The 26,218-nt window shown below is 38.4% G+C and overlaps 1 protein-coding gene across 4 annotated transcripts in view; it reads left to right on the top strand.

The window, feature by feature from the left end:
* The window catches only part of LOC150089519 (glucose transporter type 1-like), a 1,237,972-nt gene that overhangs the window by 402,050 nt on the left and 809,704 nt on the right, over positions 1 to 26,218 (top strand). Inside the window, exon 1 of one of the 4 annotated variants that reach the window (XM_090368636.1) lies at positions 6,956 to 6,977. The exons of the other annotated variants lie outside the window; for them this stretch is intronic. The gene's annotated coding sequence lies outside the window, so the exon portion shown is untranslated. Of the gene's footprint in view, positions 1 to 6,955; positions 6,978 to 26,218 lie in introns of those variants that run through there. 4 annotated transcript variants of the gene reach the window in all.

Genomic DNA, 26,218 nt, shown 5'->3' with positions numbered 1-26,218 from the left:
CCACCAAATACGGAAGATGCGGAAAGGTCAGGGAATGACCACCGCATATCCCGGAGCAATATGGCCTTAATTGCTAATGCTCCTAAAAACCAAAACAACAACAACTTGTACTGATGCTGACATGTGTTCCAGTCTTCTCACTTTGTGTGTATGCGTGCGTGCGTGCGCGCGCGCTGTGACAACAACATCGACCTGCGTTCTGAGTGGGTGAATCTTTTTAGTACTCCCGTCAAGTTACGTCAGTTTTGGAGGGTTTCCGAGGTTGTTTCGTGATGGTTTCAGCACCAGTCCACTTCCATTTGGAGATCAGATCACCAATCATCGACCTACGGATCTTCGATGCTGTTGAAATGTCACGTATAGATCAGTTGCTTATGAGTATTCTACTATCATTCCGCACTGGAAATCTGTTAAATCTGTCAGTCGCGGCATCTTGCATTTGCAGTCGTACCACTGTTTTCTCGAAGGTCTATGATCATATTTGCAGTCGTACCACTGTTTTCTCGAAGGTCTATGATCATATTTGCAGTCGTACCACTGTTTTCTCGAAGGTCTATGATCATATTTACAGTTGTCTGACACGTGTTTCTTGGGTAGAACCTGACCAGCTATTAACTGGGGTGGAGGGAGGGTCCGGATATTAATAGTATTTCCAAATCTGTTTTCGCCGTCGGGTGTATTGGTTAGCTTAATAGTGATTTTAAACACACCGTTGGCAATTAATTATATGATGGTTGAAAGACTGGAATGAGAGAAAATCATGTTATGACCAATAATTCTGTTAATTTAGAAATTCTTGGAATAATACATTTTTATGATTATAGGTTCTTTTTAACTCTTATATTATGTCCACAGATAAAGAATATGGGATCGAGTGTGTTTTCCGGCTTTCGCTTTCTTCACAATACTGTTGTCTGACAGTATGCTTTGTCCACCATCAGTGTTCCTCAATTGTACGTTTTACTTCAAACCTTGCTTATTTGTCTTGATAAATTCTTCTTTGTGCTGGAAAATTAGAATTCCTTTCTATAGACATATTGCTGTCCCAATTTATTAAAGCGAGGTGCATTTTTTAATAATCATACTATCAATCTGTTACTTTGTGTCCTCTTTGTCCGTTAAGAGATATGGTGGCATTTGTTATCTAGGGCTCATGCCTTTCCTGTCATTTATTACAATTGGTTTTTTTTTTTTTTTTTTTTTTATTTCCGTTTCTATTGTGCATGGATTTTGTTGTCTCATTTCCATTGTTTATTCATTAGTGTTTTTTGATAATGTCTATTGTTTGTCCAGTAACGAATTATATACTTACTAGAAAAGAATAGCGAAAGCTTAAAAAGCGGTACTCACCTTGAAATTAATCTGCGATGGTTTACTTAGGTAGCGTTGTTAATGTTTAAGTTGAATTGTTAAATTGAAAAATTAAAAGGGAGGGAAGTAGGTAAAAGTTGACTGAGTTAAATAGGCGCAAGGAAATAGAAGTGTACACATCCAATCCTTGGTTGTCATCGAAATAAAGGAAAAGAAAAGAATAGTTAAAAACTGTAAGTGAATCCGGTGAAGCCAATAGTCTTTACGAGGACTTTCGTTAGTTTAAGAACGTCTTCAGTTGGCAATGTGTGGGGAGAGAACGCGCATGGTATTTTAAGAATAAAAAATTATACTCTCGTGATGCCTTTTTTGACATGTGGGAACTTTAATCTCGAGAGGTTCCAAATTGGGGAAACATTGAAGGGGAGTTTAGAATTTAGAATTTTGAGGTTAGAGTGGTGCTTGTACCATTCAATAACTAGGGCTTCATATTGAAGTATTCTGTAGCTGGATTTTAGTTTAATGATGGAAATGGCAGAGTCGATGAGCGGGTTGTGGTTGTGAGTCTGGGCATGAGTTGTAAGTTCTCTGACAGATTGGTTAGACATGAGACTATGGAAATGGTAGTAGGCACGGGTGTTGGATGTTTTTGATGAGCCAAATTTAGTAGTGGTACTTCCGATATAACATGTGTTGCAGTTTTGTTGACAACTTCCCTACTTCCCTCCCTTTTAATTTTTCAATTTAACAATTCAACTTAAACATTAACCACGCTACCTAAGTAAACCATCGCAGATTAATTTCAAGGTGAGTACCGTTTTTTAAGCTTTCGCTATTCTTTTCTAGTCTATTAACACGGTACTAGAAGATTTCTAAAAATTTCGTATTATATACTTACTTAAATAATACTTACATAATTCCACCACAAACCGTGGATCTTAAAAATATTTTCGCTTTTATTTTTTCCCTGGTTTCCCTAAAATGATAATAAATATTTCTAAAATATGAGATGTATTGCGTCTTCTGTAGGGCAGCTGGTGAACTAACGTACAGCAGCCGCCCTACAGAAGACGCAGTACATGTTCAATGACAAAGGACATGTCCAATGACTTTTCTTTTCCACAACGGTTGAAAAAGACCCGAGTTATTATCGCATCGATGGCGTGAAGATTTTTTTCCCTCACAACGTGGCTGAGTTAGTCGGTCTCAGGCGAGGACTGCACGGTTTTTTCTCCCGAAAACTCGGGATTTTTGTCAAGCAAACAGGAAATCGACAGCAAAATACCTGCACTTCACAGACATAGTAAAGTGCAGGTGTTCTGCACAGCACAATAATATCAACATGCTGATGCGCCTAAACCCTACAACAACAATACCATTTTGTAAAATGGCCAATACGTATGGAATTTAAACAAACGTGTTATTTAATAAAAACATAGTTTTTAGGGGGGGGGGGGGCTTTAGTTGCTCCTGCTCCTCTCTGGTTGCGCTATTGTTATGGTATCCCTATTTCTAGCTTTCCATTGCCACCCGTAGACAAGGCATCTGTTGCTCCCTCTGTCGTGACTGGTCTGATTGACCCAATTGCAAAGGGATGAGTCAAGTAGCATCAAGCAGAGGTGTAAGTTTTTAGCCGCAGGCAAAATCGAAGCACACGATACACATTGACGTTTCATTGCCTAATCTAGGGATTTTAAACCATGAAATTAAAAGCGTTCTGTATTTCTGTTTTTCCATATAAAAACCCAACATGTACTTCATTAATTTTTCAAGTAAACAATCCATTCCCAGTGCTATCCCGATCAAACAGTTTTATTTGCGAAAGTAAACAGTCTGTTGGTGGAAAATTGGGAATGATGCTAAAAACCAAGCACAAATCGAAATGGGAAAGCGTGATAGATTCGACACCAGCAAATACTATCAGGTATTTGGAATGATATGAAATTTGATTACTGATAAATCTGTCTCGTTTTAATGAGTTTGAAACAATGGCGTGTTTAAAGAAAGACAGTTTTAAAAAAATCAAAATAATGAATAGAAATAAGAAAAAGAGAATTCAACGTTCCATCGGAGACGCACTGATGTCTGGCGAACGTACTGTTGACAAATTATGTCAGGCCAGCAAGTGCACTGTCGGGAAGTCGTCCCGTCGGAAAAGCCTGAACTCAAGAAACATTGTACCCGGAGAAAATTAGTACAAACCAAAAGTTGGAATGGAAATAACAGCTGTATGATTTCGATATGTATTATACAACGCACATCTCAATCGTAATCAACCTCTTGCTAGACACGCTGTAACGTGACTGGTGTAATGTCGTCACTGCAGTGATCCTTCTCTTCACATTCACATTTGCGGCGTGGTACGTTTTATTCTACTAATATCCCGATTAGTAGAATAAAACTATTCTACTAATATCTGGATTGCCCGAGAGAACAAACCCATCCACTCATATGTATTATGTTCCCGGAAAAGTGGAATTTACAAAAAACGGAAATCATTTTTTCAGCAGAAAAATATTCACCATGCTGCCACGCTCATCCTGAGCAATTCGCAGGATCGTACTTGTATAATTTTCCAGCATGTTACGGTACCGGCGATTTTTTTCTGTGAAGAACTTCGTGTACACCTTGATGCAGGTTGCATCACAAAACACGTTAACTTTGGGACTGTCTCGGATGTTTTCGAAAACTTTATGCGAGTTTTTCACTTCCCCATATCTCACTTTGTGTGTTCACTTTGCCTGTGACGTGGAACGTGCACTCGTCACTGAACAAAACAACAAAAACAAAAAACTTTTAAGCAGCTGTTCATCTCCTGCCATGATAGGAAACATGTCCACATAAAATGTCTAACGTCTGCTCCTGTCGTCAGCCTTAATGACATGTACTATATACAACTTTGATGGTTTAGATGTATTCAATTACGCCACACTCTGTGATTTGTACACCAAGTTCTTCGTTGGCTTCATACATAGATTTTTATGGACTGTAGATGAAATTCCTTCTCACTTACGGTTGGCCTGCCGATTTTTTACCGTGGTGCACAGAAAATCTTGTGCCAATCGTAGATACAGTGTCTTCTCGGTAGAGTTTTCCCTTACGTACGTTTTACAAAATATCTGCTTAATTTGTATCGGAAATAGAATTAGTTTCTTCCATCTAAAAATACATTGTGCTGTTTTTGCACTATACGTCGCCATTTCCGTTTACTCTACAGTAGCGCCGCAGGTGACTACTTCAGCAATCAATAGAAAATGACCGTGAAAGCCCCAAATTTAAGTCTATTTTTACTACTGTCGGCACATGTTGAACGAACCGAATGCATTTCCAAATTTATAAATTGTGAAGAATCTTTTGACTCTCCCTGTTTATTCTAATCGTCCACCTATACCTTTTCAAAGTTCGATTCATGAAAAATGCTTGAAGGCTTGTTCAATGCTCTCCAAATTTTCTGTTATTGTCGATGCCATGAGCTTTTGAATGACACCCACCACAATTATCAAAATACATTGAGCATCTGTATACATCTTAATGTGTGTTATAACTTTAATGTCACAAAATATTCCATACTTAAAATTGAAATAAAAATCGTGTAACTTAGTAGGCCGGCTATTCCAGACCTTCCCGAAATAGTCAGTCATCTAATTCAGTTGCACATATTCTGTACAACTGAATTTGATGACTCGCCGAATATGTAACGGATTCATTAAAATGCGCGTTATTTTATTTTATTTTTTGATCTTCGTGTTCCCAGCACATTTTAAAGTTAAGTTTCACCACCAATTTCATTGGTGGGGACACCACCAAATGAGTGTCATCACCAAACTTGACTTTTTTTCCATTTCTCCATCCGCAAGATTGGAAAAAAGTCAAGTTCCCACAAGTATCCATTTCGTTTTGAGTTAATTAGTTGGCGGCAGCTCTTGTTGATCTTCGCAATTGTAACGGCTGAAACAAAATCACAACAATCATTTGTCACTAGAGAGGGACAGGTGAGATAAAAAATAAAATAAAAACTGTGGCTCTCTTCTTCGCAGAATGCTTCACAAAAGAAGAAGCCACTTATCAAGGTCCGCGGCAGAAAGGAATCTTCAAAGTTGGTACTCCAAACTTTGAACAAAGAACTGCTACTAACACAATAAGGAGGGTTCAATTGGCTCCCGGCACTTCTTTCTACGACTACTACAACACCTCATAGTGGCCGCGAAATGTGACAAAAAAGCCATACCCTGAAGCTGTGTTGGAGATTATGTTCCTCAAATACTGGAAAAACGACGGTGTTACTGAGGTTGGAGATAAGGAGGCTACTTTACTGCAAATACAGACCCGGTTTACCAACAAAGCGAATATTCTTATGCATTTTTATACCGCTATTTTTTATGTTCATTTGCACAGTGGTTTGTAAGATTAAATAAACATAATTCCTTCCGCGTATATTACGATGGATATATAGAATTATACGCGGAGCCCATTTCCTATTTAAGGAGACGTCAACTACTTTAAAAATAATTATAAAACATAATTTACAAATGTACTGCATTTTCTTAGGGTTTGTAATTTGTCTAATGGAGAATTAACTGTATTTCTGTTTTATGGCAAACAATCTCTGCATTCATCAAATGTTATCTGTCATTCACCTGCGCTATATCTTAAATTTATTTCAGTAAAATTAATTTAATGATGATTTCTTCGTCTGGATAGCGTATGTAGCACGTAATACATTCATCATTATATTTACCGTTATGAATGCCCATAAAGCGCATTTTAAATCACCAAATGCGCATTTCTTTTCGAATGACGTTTTCCTGTTCTGAAGGAAAAATGTTCTCGTTTTGTGAAATATTTAAGTAGTCGTTGTGTGTGTGTTTGGTGAAGCCGTTACTGCTGTCGGACACTGTTTTACTTAAGTGTTCTTTTTTTTTATTTCTTTAATTTAGTTATTAGCTCTTTTTGTGCAACTCTGTGTACATCTTAAGCATATTTGTTTAAGATGTTATATCCTCGTATTTTAGAAAAGATGTTTAAAAATGCTCTTTCGCCAAACGTCATAAAAATGTGGTTGTTTTAAGTGTTCTTTTGTGAATGAGTGCATTGCCTTGCTTTTATGCCGTTTCCTCAGCTGAATTAAAAACATTTTACTCGGTTTAAACATCATTTGCATCATTTGGACGTATTCATCCGCTATTTTCGCAGAAGGCAGTATACCTTTAAATCACTATGGCACGTGAAAGGTCACTCATCAACCCATACAGTCTCAAAATTCGACAAACACATTAGTGATACACGATGTTTTGTACGTTTTTCCGTCCCATCTCCCAACAATTGGTGTGTGTGTGTGTGTGTGTGAGAGAGAGAGAGAGAGAGAGAGAGAGAGAGAGAGAGAGAGAGAGAGAGAGAGAAAGAAAAGAAATGGAACTTTATGATTCAGAAATATTAGCACCTCGCCATCACTGAGGTCTCCTCCAACTTTCTTGAGATAAATGATTATTAGGAGGCTCTGGAGCATCAGATACCTCTTTGTTGACGTAGCAAATGCCCCATGAGGAAATCTTTTGGCGGATGGATGACGTCATTTGTTTGGCATGCTTCCAAGAATTTCGTTTCCATGGAATGGAAAGCGCTTATGTCCTAAATATTGCGGTCACGGAAAACATGTCATCTTAGTTGTAAGTTTTCACAATTTTTTCTTCTCTCTCTCTCTCTCTCTCTCCCTCTAGTTTATTTCCGGCATTTATTTACCGACTATCTGTGCTATTTATTTGAACTTTCAGGGGGCTGTCCTGAAACATAACCTCATTACTCCTCTTAAAACTAAATCCCAGTTTATTTGCGGTGTAAGCTATTTCGACTTACTCTCACCTCGCATATTCTTCTGATTCGCGTCCCCTTTTAGGAAAGCATTCCCCAATCGCGGCCATCTCATCTACAACGTTTCGTAGGAGAATTCCATATCACGAGTAAGATCATGTGGCTCGTAGAAAACGCTGCAGTGATGGCGCAATATTCGTATTTTGTTCACACAAATAACGGAATGTTACTTGTATTTTATGTAGGTTGGGATGTCAGCGAGGTTATCTACCCACTCTTCTAAAAATGATGTCTTTAGTGGTTAACTCATATTTAAATAAAATACTCTGGTAATCTGTGCACGTCTGTCTTATGATTGAATAAACAATATTTAGTGTGTAGGTTTATTTTTATTCTTTTGAAACAACATTACTAACACTTGTTAAATGATTTATATATTTTTAAATAAGCTGGGTGACTAATGAATATTATTTTGATGTGACTAAGAATTTGCTCTTAGCGTAAAGCGTATACTTGCAACCTAAAGAGTGAAGATTTAGTTATCTAAGTCTTGGTATACAGTTAGATCATTAAGAGGGCAAGAAGTGGTCTTAATTTAGAAGTTCCCGCGAGTAGCACTGTGGTTATGATCAACCGGATACGCGAGGTCTGCTTCTTGAAGAGTTAATAGCATGTAATATTTTGCATGTTATAAACAGGCCTAACCAACTGTCTAAATTTTGTGGATCTATGGGAGAATCGAACACTGACGTAACCTTGGTTTCTGCTGGTCTTCGACGCCTAGTGCGGGATTGGCAAACGCAACGCGAACATCTCATTGCAGCATAGTAGGTATTCCCTTAAAAAATTGGATTGGAAAGTATTCGATTACTCAGTTGTTGCTGGCTGCGCGGGTGTAGCACACTGGTATCGTCACCGTCCTCTTCCCACACCGTGTGTAAAAGCCCAGAGTTGGAATCCCGTCGATGATGCAAGGAACTTTAGTGATTTACTGAGTTAATCGGTCTCAGGCGTAGATAGCAAGGTCCCCCCCCCCCCCCACAGAAACTGGGTTTTTTTTTTCGTCCAGCAAACAGGCAAATCGACCAGAGAACACACGCAATTTACAGACAAAATAAATACGGGTAGATGTAATCATTTACAGGGGACCCTAATATCATATATATATATATATATTTTTTTTTTTTTTTTTTTTTTTTGGTACTCTGTTGTTGCTGATTTTACTATAGATAAGCAGCATCAGTTGGTGGAAGAAGCTGCAATGGTTATAGTTAATACCATACAGGAATCCATTATTAAAGCTGCAAATAAATCAGCTAAGAAGAAAGAGTGGAGTCCCAAATCCTGTCCTTGGTGAACAAATGAATTGACTGCCCTTCGTCGAACTGTGTATCATACGCGTCGACAATATCAGCGTCACCGTGATTGGAGGCTTGAGGAGGTAATAGATTGCATGAAATGTATTACGCAATATTGACTAAATTGTTTCCAACAGACGATATTGAGAGGGTACGTATGACCAGTCAGCTGGTTATACGTATGGATGATGAAATATATCAAACTCAAACAGTTTACTTCTGAGTGAAGAAAGTTAATGTTACTAACTGTTCTGGTATGGATCTCATTGAAAATGCTTTCCTACTCAGGTTTCATAAACTGTTTCCACATTTGCTTCTGGCAATGTATAATAAGTGTTTAGTTGAGGGATATTTCCCCGACGGTGGAAAGTTGGCCTATTGAAGTTAATTCGAACACCAGGTAAACCAGTGAAGGAATCCAGGTCGTATCGAACAATTGCTCTTTTAGCTAATTTTGAACGGCTTATGGCATTTCGTATCTCTGAGTTAATGACAGCGTGTGATATCGTTTCTGCGCGTCAGTACGGATTTACACCTGGCAGATCGCGTGAGGATGCTCTAGTCGACTTTATGACATATATTAAAGGTTCTACATTTAAGTACGAACTAGCGATTTTGAGGGCGCTTTTGACTCCCTATGGTGGGAGTCTGCTCTTGAACAATTAAGAGTTGCTGACTGCCCATTGCATCTATATCAGTTGTTTAGAAGTTATTTCACAAACAGATATGTGGTGGTAAAATCACAATATTATTATGTTAAAAAGCAGGTATTGCGGGGGTGTCCGCAGAGATCAGTGTTGGGATCCCTTATTTGGAATATGGTATTGCACAATTGGTTAGTTCATGAATCTTTCCCAAACACAAAAACCATTGATTTTGAAGATGACTTTACAATAATAATTGCTGGTAGATCAAGACTTGATTTGCAGAAGAAGGCTAATATGGTATTGAATAATTTGTACTCCTGAGCAAAAAATTACAAGCTTTTTTAGTCCTACTAAGGCTAATATGATGCTTTTTAAAAATAGTCTGGATTTCAGCCGACCTCCGCAAATTAAGCTTAACGGACGACAAATACCACTTGTGAAGGAAACTAAATATTTGAGCTTGTTAATTGATTATAAGTTAACGTTTGCTCCACATTTACATTATCTTAGTAATAAAGTAAGATAATTCTCTAGTGCATTTATTAGGGTGTCTAAAGCTGATTGGAGTTTGTAGTGGAAGACTATCTTTCTGTACTACACAGCAGTTTTCCTCCCCTTAACAATGTATGCTGCTGTAGCCTGGTTTAATCGGGCTACGATTGTCAGGATACAAACTAAGTTAAATTCAATTCAACGGTTGATGATGCTCCTTAGTATTTTGAAAATATGTCGAACAGTTTAAACAGCCGCTGTGCAAGTCTTGGCCGGAGCGATTCCGTTGGACTTGTTTCTTGTATACCGTGGATTGCGTTATTGTATAATGACACAGATACCCACTACGATTTTAGATATTGAGCTTAATAATTTTACTAGTATTAATAGTGACAGAAAGCGGCGTCTTAATGAAATCAAACAAATTTCAAACACGATGGAACACTAACTACAGGAAGAGTTACGACTATTTATCCCTGACGTTACGTTTTTGGTTAATAGGCATCTTACAAGATCGTTTACTCCTGGCTTGGAAGCGCTGATTTTGGTGACTGGCCAGGGATCTCTGAATGGAAAGTTGTTTGCACTTGGACTGATTCATACTGATAAGTGTCTGTGTGGCGCTAATGAGGACTGGTATCACATGTTGTATGATTGTTCTATTTTATGAGACCTACAGGACGGCACGTTGTGGAGTTATTGGATCCTTGATACCTGGGTAAGAAGTTTTACTTCTCTCTGAGCAGCGTAAATTTGATGCTTTTCAAGAGTTCTCGAAAGCAGTATTTCAATATAGAAGATCTCTGTATAGATAGTTGATATTTAAGTCATAGGTCAACATATACCTGATTGGTTCTGGATGCGTTGAGCGAATGTGAAGGAGTGATGGTTTTTTTTTTTTTTTTTTTTTTTTTGTCTCATAATCTGAGACCTTAGGTGTTCCATCTACTGGAACTGTTTTGCAGTGTATATAATGTACAACGAAACGAGGCGGATTTGAACGGACGTTCTGGGAGCCGTCTTACCTATAACCATACATATCTAAGCCTTGGTATACAATTAGACCAGGATGAGGGCAAGAAATGGTCTTAATTTAAAAGTCCTCGCGGTTATGATCTGTGGTTATGATCACTTCCCTCCCACACTGGGTGCAAATAGGCGTAGGTTGGAACCTTCGTCAATGACACGAGGAATTTTTATGTGCCCTTTTCTTGGCCGATTTCATCACTCTCAGACGAAGGTTGCGTGGATTTTCCCCCTCCTGGAAACTCGAATTTTTCGTCGTCTTTTCCCTGTTTTCGCCAAATGAATTGACATCAGTTCCCAGAAAGAATACACAAACTCAATATACTGATGCCTCATAGCCTTAGTTGCTTTGGCGCTTAACACACACCTAAACAACTTAAATGTGGAAAATCAGTGTACATCAGTACTATGCACGAATCTCTCTGGCTGCAGTGCAAGCCGTTATGCGTATTGGCATACCAAAAAAGGTGCCCGATATATCCTAAAGGAAAATATCTCTCCATCACTAAAACTGCTATGGTTTCTGCTAGTCAAAGCATCAAAGTTGACGCCTTGTGTACCAGACATACTCTACTCAATATAGGGCAAATTGGCGAAAATCAGGAGGCAAAGCATGTAGATATTGCGGAGAAACGAACAACGTTAGTTGCTTAGTGCCGAGCATTGGTCTGTTAGAAGAAAGAGTTATGTAATTGTTAAGAAAAGACAAAAGTCAAGTTTTAACATAATATCGATCCTTGAGTTTACCTTAAACAAAAACCAGTAGTGAACGATTTCCATAACAGATGGCGCCTATTATCGTGACTCCTGGTGTTCTGTTTATACACCTTTGCTTGAATATAGACATCGCTCACGCTCAGATACTTCTTAATCGCCCAAGGACAACCTTCACTCGTCACTAAGAACAGTCTTTCGCTAATCTTTTTTTTAGCTGGCTCTGTACCGCTGTAGCCACTGTATACGATGGATTGTAGTTGTGGTTTGGGAACTCGATACAATCCTGCTTCTGTTGATCGCCTAAAATTGGTACTTCTTCGTATTGCCTATACCAGTGATGAATTTAAGTTCAGGAGGTGAAACTGTCAGCTGCAGTCTTCCGGCGAATTGTCCAATCCTCACGCACTGACACTTTCTGGATAGTCCAGAACCTAGACGATGGCTATGTTATATTCTTCTGTCCATTGGTGCCAGTATTGACCAGGTGTTTTAGATCTCATTCAGATGAATATTAATTTTCTGGATGGATCATCCATCTTGACATACCCTGACAAAATAACAACGTGAAAAATTTCAGAAAATTTTATTCTCTTCTAGGGTGGGGCAGTTTTTCTGACACTGTGGTACAAGTAGAGTTATAAGAAGCCTTGCATCCTTCATGCCATTTGCGACTCGTCTGGGGAAATCTCGATTCTAATTACTTTGGGGGCTGGAAGAATTTTTAAAGGCCACTTCAATAATAAAACTCATTGTGAAAACTCTACTTCTTTTCAAAAGGAAGGAGTAGGGTTGCCAGCATGAGTTATTCAGGAGTTTCGGTCCACACAGTTACAGTACGCACAGAAATACCAACACTTGGACATTGGCGCATTGGTAACACATTGTGTGATCTGGTGAATCCTCACATTGATGTGATAACCTGAATATGGAGAAAACAGCACAAGTCCATGTACCCATGCTGTCGCGATAGTACAGTTGGTATAATCGCCGTCCTCCCACCTAGGTGGCAAAGGCCAGAGTTTGAATTCTGTCAATGATGTGCGATGGAGTTTTTATGGACCTTTTTCACAACGTGACTAAGTTAGTCGGGTCTCAGGGAAACATAGTATTTTGTCCCAGAAACTCGGATTTTTCTTCCAGCAAATAGGCAAACCGATCACAGATCACACGGAGTTTACAGAATAACATAAATTATACTGCGCAATATGGCTTAAGTCGCTGATGCGACTTAAACTTTACAACAGTCAACATGGATCCATCCTGCCAGGAGTTAGCAGCAGTGCAGTCTGGCGGTGGAGGTGGTGTAATGGTGCGAGGAGTGTTTTCGTGGCGCACACTGGGTTCCTATACCAGTGGACCAACATTTGGATGCCATAGCTTATCTGGAAATTGTTTCCGAGTAGGTGCATCCCTTTATGGCTGTAACGTATCCATCTGCGAATGGGTTCATTTATATGGACTTAGTTGCCAGTGCTCCTAAAAACCAATTACAACAACGCTTTCGACACCTGATTCAGCCCATGCCACGACGAATCCAAGCCAAGCTGTTCTTACAGGCTAAAGGAGGATCTACTCGCTATTAGGTAGGTGTTCCTAATAAAATGACCAAATTGCAAATATAAACGATTGTAGAGACATAAAACACAAAACTGTGAACAAGAGTACCGTAACAACATGGCGTGTGTAGCTGCTCTAAAAATTCCGAGGAATGAGGAGTCTCCTATTAATTTTAGCAGATTTTGCTACTATATCGTAATTCTTCTTTTTATACAGTACCCTCATTAAGTGCAGCAAATGAATTTAAATAGAGTTCGTTATGGGAATCATTAGCATACATGTTTACACGCGATGTGTGGACCTCAATAAATTTACTGCATATGCAATTTTATAGTGCTTTTTATATAATTAATATTTAAACGTGGTTTCTAGACTAGCTCGAGGCAGATATTTTAAGACAAAGAGCGTATGTAGTGCAATAATTATTTAGCAGTTCCCATTAAGATCACAAAGACAAGATGTATAGCTGCAGGCTATCTGGAAGAACGGATCTTCTGCATTCAAGTGATGCAATTAAATTCTCACTGTTTTTACGCCATTATTCTGAACTCTTCGCTGCTTCGAAAAATTATAATTGTTTAGCAACGTCTCACTCTCGTTCGCTCTGTTATAATTTAATTACCGACATTCTGATGTAGTTTTCGATGGCTTAAAATCCCCCTTTGGTGTACTTCGCAAAATGTTCCTCCTGTATCCATCTAGCTACTTCGGTACAAAATAATCCTATCGCACTATTTCTATTACCTCAAAAATGAACCGTTCAGAAGTAATTTGAAAATACATGAATAATTCCCCCTCCCTTTTTTGCTCACTTTCTAATGTCGTATATGCAACAGTGCGTCTGTTACGGCAACCATAAAACATCATTATCCCAGAGTGAAGATAATGCAAATTAGTTCGGCAAACTTAATTATCGTTGGGAAAGAAAATGTCCAATATTCTCCCTCTCTCGCACACGTTCACAACATGCTGTGGCGATTATCGGAGAGCGCATGTTCCTTATAAAGTTAGAACTTAGTAATGATCAAGTGATACAGTCTAAAGAAAATCTTTACATTATATTTATTATTATCGCGTGTGTTTGTATATTCGAAGATTGAAATCACAGTTTTAGCTGAGTAAGTCCCTCTAGTACTGATCGAGGTACAGTAACGACCTAAGGATATAGAGATAATCAATGTAATCGTGAGAACGTTTCTTTGACATTATTCACCTTACAAATAACACCAAGCGAATTTTTATGCACGTTTTCACGAATCCTAATTGTAAGATGGCCCTTGTAACAAAGATTAAGGGATACATTAGGCGTTTTGATGATGATGTTTCCCGTATTTATTTAAATAAATAAAAATAAACGGCTGGGTTCAAATCCAGTCTTGAGGAACGAGTTTTTATGGACTTTTCAAACTGTGGTCGAGTTAGTCGGCCCCAAAGATTTTATATCCAGAAATTCGAGTTTTTCATCCTGAAAACTGTCACCGTATATAATATATTTGGCAATTAACAGACAATGTACCCTACCTTGGTGCGAATTACAAACAACCACTCTGATAACTGGAAACATGTCTCAACAGATACGAACATATAAAAGCAATTACTAATCATTTATTTCCCTTTATTTAGATAACATTGTGGGTGAGCGTTCGGATTCATTTATCTAAACACGTAATTTATCGTTCTATATCTTTTCGAGAGAGAGAGAGAGAGAGAGAGAGAGAGAGAGAGAGAGAGAGAGAGAGAGAGAGAGAGCGAGCGAGCGAGGCCGAGATAATGAAAGAAGAAAGACACAGGGGTGGTGGGGAGCCCTAGTCTGGTGTCTTTTACTGTTCCTGTATGTCGCGTTGGATGCCCGTTTTCTTTCTTTTTTTTCTGTGAATACGTTTCATGTTTTGCTTGACTTTAATGAACAAATTGTAGACTCTATCTAACATAACAATATGTGAACCTGCTGTACGAACCTGTTCTTGTAATATGCAGTATATTTTTCCGTTAGCTTCAGCAGTGATATGAGAAGAAATCTGTTATTAGTAGAAGTGAGCTTCAAGAAATATCCGCAAGGGACCGGAGGTCGATAATGGTTACCAAGACGACGTGATAATGATTGTACAAAGGGAAAAATGAGAAAACTGTATATCCTCTTTCCCGACTGCATAGACATCACAAATGGTTATGGAAGAAGAGGAATGGAAAGAAGCTATAAATAGCTTTATGGAACAAGGTCACCGTGTAAGAAATTCGTGGCCTTGCAAATAATCTCCGAAGAAATTAACTTGCGTAGATAATAGTCGCGTATAGCTATTAGCAAAAGAACTGACATCTTGCATTTTCCATTAATCCCCTCCCTCGTCGGTTGCTGTGCCCCAGCCTTAGAGGAGAAATCTTTGTTCCAATCCACCAATTCCTTTTCCGATTTCTTACTGCAAACAATGATTCTGTAACCCCATTGGCCTATGGAGGGTTGATTCAGCCTTTTGATAACGATTTTGACATTAATCCTGCTTATGAAATACGGCAGCAATGTAATTTTTTTTTTCGTGCAGGCGCAGTCCCAAACCTTATGAACAGGTGCATCAGTTGTAGAAGTTGTTTTAATGTCGACATGCCTCGGAAATTGGACACATGGTTGGAAGGTTACATAATCGCGCTTTCCGAAGAAGGGTACAGTTACGCGAAAACTATTGATAGGTGCAAGTCGAAAAATTTTATTGTATCGAAGTTTGGTATCCATAAGGTTTTGAATGGCAAAGGAAAATTCCGCGAAGCTGCTGCAAGTGGGCGGAAAACACTGCAACTTGCTCCAAGTCGAACGAGGGAAAGGGAGGTAGTACGAAAAGTGCAGTCGCTCGTTGTCGGTGAAAATCCAAAAACCCAAAGTGCTATAGCGTCACGTGTGGGAACTTCCCAGTCAACCTTTTGTCGCACAATCAACAAAATTTTGCAACTGGAGAAGAAGCACAAGGCCTGCGTACACCACCTAGGAGCAAGGCACATTGCAGAGTGGCGGGTCAATGCTCGAAAACTCTACGAAAAATATCTGGCAGCTGAAATGTGGAAAGTCATAGCAACATTGGACGAAGCGTGGGTATACCTCTCCGATTTCAATGAAATTCGGGCAATTTATTACCGTCCACGGGTGACAAGGCCTTTCCAACATGGGCGCGTCAGTGCAAGGAAAGTTTTGGCCGAGGTTTTATGGTTGTAGCCGGTTTTTGTTATAACGGCAAATTTGAGTTGCGTAGAGTCGTTAAAAGCGTGAAAGTCAACTCAGTGTATTACCAGACTGAAGTTCTACAGCCGTTATTCGAATGTGAAATACCCACATTGTACAGTTCTTACGATGAAATGGTCTGGGTGCACCAGAATAAGACGTCCAGCCGCACGTTATGTTCCACCCGCGCTTCTTTGCAGAGAATGGAAGCGGCAACAGGTATTCGTTTGATCCCATTTCAAGATATACCTGTTAAATCACCTGACGCCGCACCCATGGATTTTTGTGCATTTGGACTTTTGAAACGAGCTCTCGGAAACCGCCACCCCAGAACTGTCGAAGGTTTGTAGAAAGTCTGCTAGCAGGAATGGGACAAGTTCGACTTGGCAGTTTTGCAGAGTGCTTTAATTCAATGGAAATTATGATGCCGTGTGACAGTCCATGAGCAGGGAAAACAAATAGAACACAACCTGTGGTGGCAGCACGGAATTTCGTAGTTTAAAAGGACTATCAAAATCCTTATCAAAAGGCTGAATCAACCTCCGCAGAACTACTTCCAATCACTCTTAGTTTTCCAAGGTCTCTGCAAATTAAAGCAATGCGTAGTATTTACCATTTAGATATTTCCTTTGAGATATCAAAGGGTGTTTCAAGATTAATGCCTGTTTATTTATATGTGCGCATTGACATTGTGGTGTTAAGACTTCACTGTAGCATGTCATTAATTTGTAATGCAGCAGCTGCTTGGCTGTGAGCCAAGGAGGTTTATAAAACAAATATGAACACTTGCCAAAGAATCCAACAAAAATTTCCTCTACTTGGTTGTTTGCCGCAGAATTGAAAGGAGTCTGAAATTACTTGCCCCCTCTGCTTGCTTCCTTTGTTCATTTCTTCGCGTAAACTATAAGAAATCAGGGAGAGTCGGAGCTAAAAACCGACCATTACAATGATATACGTAAATATGTAAAATTTCACGTCGACACAGATATTACGCTGGATTAACAATGCATGTAAAATCTCACTTTGGTGAAAATGGAATTTGTCAGCGCATACAACGAGGCTTTTTTTTTGTACATAAGCAAACGTAATTTAGGGATACAATTCATTTCGCCACTTTCAACTTCTCTTTCCTCTCATCTCCCTCGTGCATACGAAATCATAACCAAACTATATTCTTCGACGGCTTTCCCTTCAATAACCGAAACTCTAATCATCACATAGACGGTGACAAATTAGCGATCATCCAGGCTACCGTAGATGACCCCACCCCTGTCAGTAATTGTCGGTTCCACCCTGCCTAGTACTTCAACCTTGATGAAGAGTCCTCACTACCTTTTTTTGTTGCCTCCAATAGAAATTAAGTTTTCCTTTTCGATGCCATTATGGAAATTAAAATGTTCCACTATGAGGGCGACTTCTTCGGTGGAGTTTTTCGTTTTTTTTTTCGATCTGCGACGGAAAAAGTAAATCGTTTTCATATCCCCCGGAGACAAATTATCGCTAGTGCAGTCTCGTGCTCCATTAACGCCTCTGGAAAGCGTCCTTCGTTTTAGAAAGTCCTACAGTATATAGTTTACCCTTTTCTCCTCCTGCAATCACCTCGCAAACCACAGAGAGTATATTTATACTGTTAATACCATACTGGAATACAATCTCTCTGTAAAGTCCCTATAGACCATTGCAAAAATTACAGAAAGACGTTTGTGTGCTTGTTGAATATATCGATATAAAGAAGAAGAAACGTTCTGTGTACAGCTAAAAGTTGGCATTCGAAAACAAAGTAGGGGGAAAAAGGCTGCTCTGCGACAATTGCCATGGTTACGGAAACAATTGCACGCAGCGAATAAAAAGTTTATCGTATTCACGTGACACTCATGAGAAAAATGGCGTTAAACGTAAAAAGATACAAAATCTTTCGTTGTTATTAAGCCTTAATGAGAGTAGAAATTGTACTTGGTTTAAATGACTTGTTTTGAAAAATACGATGACATCTTCATTAGTGGATTGTTTTTGTTTCATCTTACTTTGCGCTATGCGGATTGTCTCAATGGCTCGAGGCATCAAAGAAGAAGCGCATGTTTTGAATTTTTAGAAAGAACTGTTTTGAAAATTAATTATTATAAATTAAAAGAACAGCTTAACTTTATCCTTTTATTTAGAAGTTTACAGTAGCCGCATTAGCAGTTTCGTAAAAGACAGCTGTAAATACGAGTACCTCTACATATCGCTCCAAACAACTTCAAATTCTAATATATGAAAGAAGTTGTATAGTGACGCAATTTTCTATGCGAGAAACATCTTCAAGTTCACCCTCGTGGGTAGCACAGTGAAATGACTTTCACTTGCCATTATAAAGTAATTCATCGCAAGTGGAGAGAACTGTTACGACGCATACAGAATTCTGAATTAAACCTGTTTTGTGTGTCTAGAAACACGTTTCCAATTAATTCATAATCCGTAGATACTATTTAGTAAAAGCCAATAACCACATTCGCGCGTGTTTCTTTGGGATTCTATCGTCGGTACGCTGAATGGATGCTTTTATCTTATGATTGTTCTTTGTGTACAATCCCTTCTAAGGGCACCGCATTCTTTCCCGACTGTACAAATTGTCAACATAAAGGTCATGCACACTTTGACAGCCTCCCTTTCTAGTGCTCTCATTCTAGTAAGGACTAAGACAATCCCCTGCTCAGGTGGCAAACGCGGTTGCTGACCACACAGAATCATCGATCGGTCTGGAAGCGCGAGTTGTGTGTCCGGGAGGCTAAGATGTGGTATCTTCTTTTGTGTGTGTATGTGTTGCTGGTAAGCCTGTGTTCTGGTATGTTAAATCTCGTGAGAGCAAAGTCTCTCTCTCGTAATGGTTAAAGTAGACTAAGCACTGTAAAAATCTGGCCAAAAATTCAGTCCCGTGTACAATATTGCATTACCATGGGGTATTAGTTGACCTGAATAGAGGAAAGGAAAAAGTAGACAAAGCCAAAGGAAAATAAATTGATGTGAAATTTTTCAGAATACGCAGATCACTAAATAGTTGAACGTACTCTGCAGGCGTTGTCCCATTAAATTGAGCACTTCGTGCAGAAAAATTAGGGAGCATTAGTCTTGTGGTTTCCAATCCGGGATGTAGCCCCTTTACCTTTTTTGTTTTATATTTGATATTCATTTTTGTTGTTTTTTAATTAAACAAATTCGCCTTGTCAGTCGCCTTGATAAACGTTTTGAGCACTTTTAAATTAATTTTGAGTTTAAAACAACTTTTTAAGACGTTTTTATTATTTTTCAACATTTCCGAAAGAAACTTGACTATTATCTATTATAATAGTGGAAAGTGCCCCAGGTATGAAAGTTTTGGATCCAAACATAGCCCTCGACTTTCCTTTGGTTCAAACTGGAAGCCATTAAAAGTTTGATCATTTGTTGTGCTGCTTCCTGTGGGGTTTAATTGCACAAAAGGGCATGCGGACTTTCTATTTTATACTGTAAGAGAAGTTTAAAAATAAAAAGCGTAAAAACAACCTTCCGAAAAAGAATCGTCAAGTACGATTCTAAGAGTTGATTGTTTCGGACGGAAACTCTCCTTTGAAAACTGACGCAGAAGTAATGTGCGAGAATGTCTCGCAGTTAAGTCAAACCACCAATTGTAATTATGGTACGAATTTATATTCTAGATATTTGCTGGGTTGTTTCAGTTTTCGCCCATGGTAGTCCCAAGATCAGATTCATGGGTTGTTTTCGTAACCGGTTTTTAAGAGACTTTTTGCATAATTTTACTGCAGTTTCATCTGATTCATCAATATCTCTAATTGTACCGATTATAAGTTTCTTCGAAGATTCTCCATAAATTCACAGTGATACTCTTATCTTACTTGATAGAATTTAATTTTATTCGTTTTTCCGGGATCAGTCCAGAAATCTGAAGGCATTGGATAGTGTCTATTTCAGTTTTGCCAGTATTAACAATTATTATTATCATCATCTTTATTTCTTCTAGGAGACACCCGGTTACAGCCACACACACAAAAAAAGTTCTAATATTTTAATTATATCTAGAATGTCGCCGGATAGTCACTGCCTCACGGCCTGCGTTACTTTGGCCCTAAACCAAACAATACAACACCCATTTCAGTGTTTTCCACTTTTGGGCAAGTTGCCTGTAGGAATTACAGTATTGCAAATGATAAATACAGAAATTTATCATTTCTGTATTTATTATGTAATACAATATCATATCAGTATTCTGGAAATATCACTGATAATGTACAAGTTATCAGAGATATTCCTAGATATGTAAGTAAATTGTTTGTTTGAAAGGTTTAGATTTTAAATATTCCTTTCAACGTATACCTTTTAAAATAATCAGATAAAAATTCTTGAAGCAAATCTCGTTTAGTTTGATCCTTTTAATATGAAATACCCTCGCCACTCCAGGTTTGGTTGGGTTTTATTCCAATTTGCACTTTCAGTTCAGTGAACCAGAAATGTTAATCTTTTTGCTGACATCACAGTTACTTTTACAAAAACTGATATTTGGGTTGGAAAGATTTTAAATAAATCTTTTGCATCAGATATTAATTATTGAAAGATGGATAGTTGCATTTCATTCCGGATTTAATACCGAATTAATATTTCCTGAAGCCTCTCATCCAAAAATCACGGATAAAAACATTCCTAAAGAGGTTTTTAGAAAAAATTAGTGCGAACTACATTTGAATTCTTACCGAAGATATACTCTCAGCATACAAATTATTAGGATCCCTTCCGTAATTCCTAATTTCTTTGTCGTGACAGCAGATTTCGGCTTTTAAATTTCTCGCTCTTTGGTACCTATTAAAAATTCGTGTGGTGATAAATATTTAATTATTAAAAGTATCTTATTGGTTTCATTGTAGTTTGATGATGTTTGTTAAGATTTCCGTCTGCACTAAATATTCTTAGTATATTTGTAATGTAATTAAACTATAACCAGAACTGCGTGTGTTTCATGGAGGGCATTAAGAAGTAGTAGGCTAACGATAAATTTTTATTCATCATTTGAAGTATGCCCTCGTGAATAGCACAGTTGGTATAATCACCGGCTTCCACACATCGGGCGAAAAGGACTGCAGTTCGAAACACGTCAATGACGCGAGGTATTTTAGGGTTTTTTTTCACAACGTGGCTGAGTGGGTCGGTTTTCTCTCCTGGAAACTCGGGTTTTTCGTCCTGAAAACAGGAAATCAGCCACAGAACAAACGCAATTTATAGATATATTGTATACGGCGCAATATGGCCTAAGTTGCCGATGCATCTAGAACCCTGCACAAACAGCAAGAATTATGCAACCCCTTTTTTATTATTATTATTATTATCAAACAGTTCTGATTCTAGGAAATATAAGAATATTTTATATTCTCTTAGAATTTTAATGTACTATGGAGACCGATCTGGGCAACAGAACTCTTTCTATAAAACCGCATTTTCCGAAACCTATACTTTTTCCTGCTCGTTTCGGACGGCTGTTGAACTTTGTGATCAAATGGCTTCCGATTTAGTAGGTAAAATTAAATCAAGAGTGTATACAAGTGAGATAGTAATTAGACCTGATTCACAGAGGAAGAAGATTTATGAAGAATAGTAAAGGTGAACGATAGGAACATCACGGATTAGACATCCCAAACAAGGGCATAACTTTAGGGTGTAAGGGTGTGACCGCTCCCTGATCCAAGCTCAGTAGTTACCCATTCCCTGCGCTAAGTGACCAAAGAATTCTTATCCCATAATTCAAACTAAGCCGGAGGAATTGTTTTATCTCTATCTGTGTCTTCTGCGAATACCTGAAATGAAAATAAACAAAGAAAATAGGGATAATGAATATGTCTGGAATACTTTTCAATATATGTTTCGAAAGAGAGACCCAGTTAAAGATGATGGGAATATTATGCAGCAAACAGAAGGGAAGATTCCTAGGAGAGAGAGAGAGAGAGAGAGAGAGAGAGAGAGAGAGAGAGAGAGAGAGAGAGACTAATGAATAGAATCCATCCCCCAAGATACTCTAGTATTAAACTTAAATTACATAAAAATTTTTACGAAATGTATTTCTTGCCGGTGAGCCCTCTCTCTCTCAAACCTAATAACTAACTTTGTCGATATCTGATGGTGTGGGGGATGGTTTGTTTGAGGATGATTATTCTGGGGGGATAATATTTTTTCTTTTATTATTTATTATTTATTTATTTCTGTAATCATAAATCTCGTTATCTCACGTTATCCTTCCAGACCCACCTCTTTTAACTTTGTATTTCTCAATTAAATTTCCCCCTTAATTTACCTCCCCTCCACGTTAACACCTGACTTGTATACTGCACAGAAGATCACAGATTCTGGGGGAATAATAGTTCGTGTATGTCTCCTCTGGACTGGCTGAGTATTCAGAATGACTCAATACTACACATGATAACCATATACAAATTTGTTTATTTCACAGTATATACATTAAAGAATTGTATCATACAACATCAATTGGTATAATGTTAATAACTGGCATTATATGTGTGTTAAGATGTAAAATTAATAGCAAATGATATAATATGTCTCTTCGTGTCTTTCTGCTTTTTCTCCTTCTGGTTTAGGTTACATCTCATAACATTATTTTTACTTTCTAACAGTTAAACTTCCCAACTGGAATTACCTCAGTGGGCTTAACACCTCTATGGATATTGTCCTAGATTTATAAATCCCCGCTATAATCTTTCATTAATTTATCCCTTCCAAAATAATTCAATCTTAATATCTTGTAACGTTTCTAGTACATAGAACACCTTTACATCTTAACTTAGAACATACCAGTCTCAAGTACATGTATCTAATTCTTCCTTGCTTTAACTTATCCTTGAGATGAAGTACATACATCTATGAACCCTTTTCTTCCTCTTATACTAATCAATACCAAATCTACTATCAACTAAATAAACATTTTTCTAAAGTCCTTCTCTTCAAATCTACTATCAACTAAATAAACATTTTTCTAAAGTCCTTCTCTTCAAATCTAGTTTAAAATTATTATCTCGTACTTACATATTAACTTAGGGAATCACTCCTTACACTACCTTTTCTCAGTTCAGGGGCGACTCATCATCGACAGCATAGGCCATCATCAGGCTCCAACTGGAAGTATTCATCGGCAAAGGAACTGCTGCTCTTCTACAGGGATTCTCCTACGTTCAGGAACTCGCTCTTCTTTCCATACGGCTATTAAATAAGTTGCTCCGGCCTGCTTTTTGGGCGTCTGATCAGTTCGACGAAACTGGGAAGCATAATAGGATTATCAGGACTCTTCTTACTGCTTTATTAAGAAGCCTGGCTATGTAGCTCTTCCTTATCGTTCTATGGTGAGGCTTTTCGATCCTTTTTTACTCAGCTCCAGCATAGGTGTTTCCATCTTTCAAGGATTATCTCCTTCCTATTTCAACAACTCTTAAACAGCATCTCCCACAACTCATTACTCTGGCGATTCTCCCGGCACTTCTCGGGATTTCTTTCCAGCCGCACATCACTCAGGCATCTCCACGGGAACTCTCCAAACTTCCACACTGCCAAAACTCACAACTCTCCCACAAACTCCTAACTCTCCCAATAAAACTCCTCACTTCCCTCTTGCATCTGCCTTTTGTTTCAGCCGCTCATTCTATTTTAATCCAATCGTCGTTCGTTCTCCATCATCTCATTATTCTCATTCGCTCTCTCCCACTTCTTCCGTTTTTTCTTGGCCCTCCCTCTACTGGGGTAACTTCCTGTTTACGAAATTTTCATCAACTTCGATGAACTACAGGGCGTCTAGAAATTTCTAGATATTTCCTTGTGATCATTCCCGATTCACTTACCGCCATTAGTCCACTCTGTTTCTTCTCTACCGCTCCTTGAAATTAGTAAGTGCTCAAGGAGTCGGTCTGTTTCAAATAGCGGCAGCCATTTCTACATAGTGTATATCGCATCCAGGGTTTTCTTCACCCTCCTAGTTCTTAAAATCTTCCTCTCCACAAGGGGGAGTCGGTTCCCTTGTTCTTTCCTTCCAAAGAGCTGCTCACTTTCTGTTTATGCGACCATGAACTGGCCTTGCGGTGCCCCCTTTGTACTAGTGTTCCAGTGCTCCCATTGTCTTGTGTACCGTCCTGCTACCTCCCGTTGTTACGTTAATCCTCCCCTACTTGACTGTAAGGTACAGAGCGATCGAAATCTGGTTGAAGATCATCCTATGTAAATAATATTATTTACTATTTACATCTTTTTTTTCTTGTTATGTTATAATATTTATAACATAACATTCGCTAGGATAAGTGTAAGAATTTTGTTCTTACAATGGTATTAGTAGCTTGTGTTTAGTACAACACATCTTCTCTCTGGCTCTTGTCGACACCTGTTTGGTCCGAAACACAGGACGTTGCGGACCGTTTCATTTACTATCAACGTAAAAGGCAAGTAGAAAAATAAGCGGTGTCTCGAATAATTACAGAATTTTGGCTAGACGTCGAATTATTGGCCTGTGCATAGTGTGTCGATGTCAAAAAACGTTTTGTTTAAACTGTTGATTATTAATAATTTCATGAAAGAATAATATTTATGCAATGTCTGGAATACTTTTCAATTTTATGGCAAATAACTGAATAGGCGATTTCTATAAACTATTGGCTTTCATAGCTGTGACTTAATTTAAATATAATTAATCAGTATTGAACAGTCTGCTTTATGGACAAAGAAACAAAAACATTCAACGTAAATTGCTTTGAGGCATACCTCACCTGTCATACATCTTAGATAAATTAAATATATTGATATATACCCTCTTAATATTGCTCCCAGTCCCGCTATTCCTTCGGTATGTTACAAATTGATAGTAGTTACCATAGAAGATTGTATGTCACATTTCGCTCAAATGTGGAGATCGTCAACGAGCCTCACTTCCCATGAAAGAAAGACTGCGCCATTCTGTATCTTCATTTCATGCTGTTCCCAAGCCCTTCATCGCCTTCCCCCATCCGCTCTTTCAGTATATTCGTGACATTTCAAAGACGCTCGCCCTCGTTTTGCGAGTTGCTTGTAAAACCTTCCATTTCTCCAATTTCTCTGTCCATTTAAATGTCTCGTATTTGTACCCCTTTCTTTGCAATAGCCATACAGTCACAACGTAATCAGTTAGTAGCCATCTGTTATTTTCCAGCTGCATCCCTTGGCCTCCCCAGCTTACCTACTTCTTGTAACGGCTTTCTTTGCCCTCCCATCTCTTCATCGTGAACGGCGGAGTGGAAGCTTTTTCATCGAGTCAATCTACAATATTGGATACCGGCAGTTTGCCATATTGCGGTGTAAACAATTCCATTACCGCGGAACTCTTGGAACCAGTTCCTTCCCATTGTTCCTTGTGTTCCTGTTTGAGTCTTTTGCTGCACCTCCATATTGCCTCTATGCGATGACGTCACCGCCAGTTCTATGTAAGTTTAGGATTAATAACGAAGCGACGTACCCATAAATATCAACTACTGCCGGTCATTTACGATCGGATATACTTCCAGCACAAAGTATTCCATCCCAACGAACGGAACACGTTCGCTATGACCTTTGCTAGCGATCGTGACTCCAACCACAAATGTAACTCATTATTGATTTCTGCTCAACTACCGAAAAGCAGAATTCGTCTTTCAGTCTGTTCTAGACGACCTGATGGCTTACCTATTCTAGTCACATTTCAAAGATTCTGCGCATGTTCGAATGGTTTAGTGAAATCATCCCAGCAACAGGATGCAGAGGAAGGGCTGTCATTTGAATTATTGATGTGTGTATGCACATAAGTATGCGCATTAAAAAAATCACGATAGAGGTAGATAGTACGTCAGTGATGTAATGTCATTTCCCTCTGCCTTCAGACAACGAAATCGCTCACACACCCTTAGATAATTAAATATTATGCATTTGCTTTCTATATTGATACCGATTGTAATATATTGAATGATTTTTCTTTTCGAAAATATTGTGGCGTGGTCATTATCGTGTCCATTGTTTATTCTTTCAGCATTCACTTCATTATTTCCCCAAACTCTTTTCTATATATATCAACT

The sequence above is a fragment of the Mastigoproctus giganteus genome, chromosome 2, assembly GCF_048544385.1.
Source record: "Mastigoproctus giganteus isolate SK-2022 chromosome 2, ASM4854438v1, whole genome shotgun sequence".
Taxonomy (NCBI): domain Eukaryota; kingdom Metazoa; phylum Arthropoda; class Arachnida; order Uropygi; family Thelyphonidae; genus Mastigoproctus; species Mastigoproctus giganteus.
This window is presented reverse-complemented; position numbering and strand designations above follow the sequence as displayed.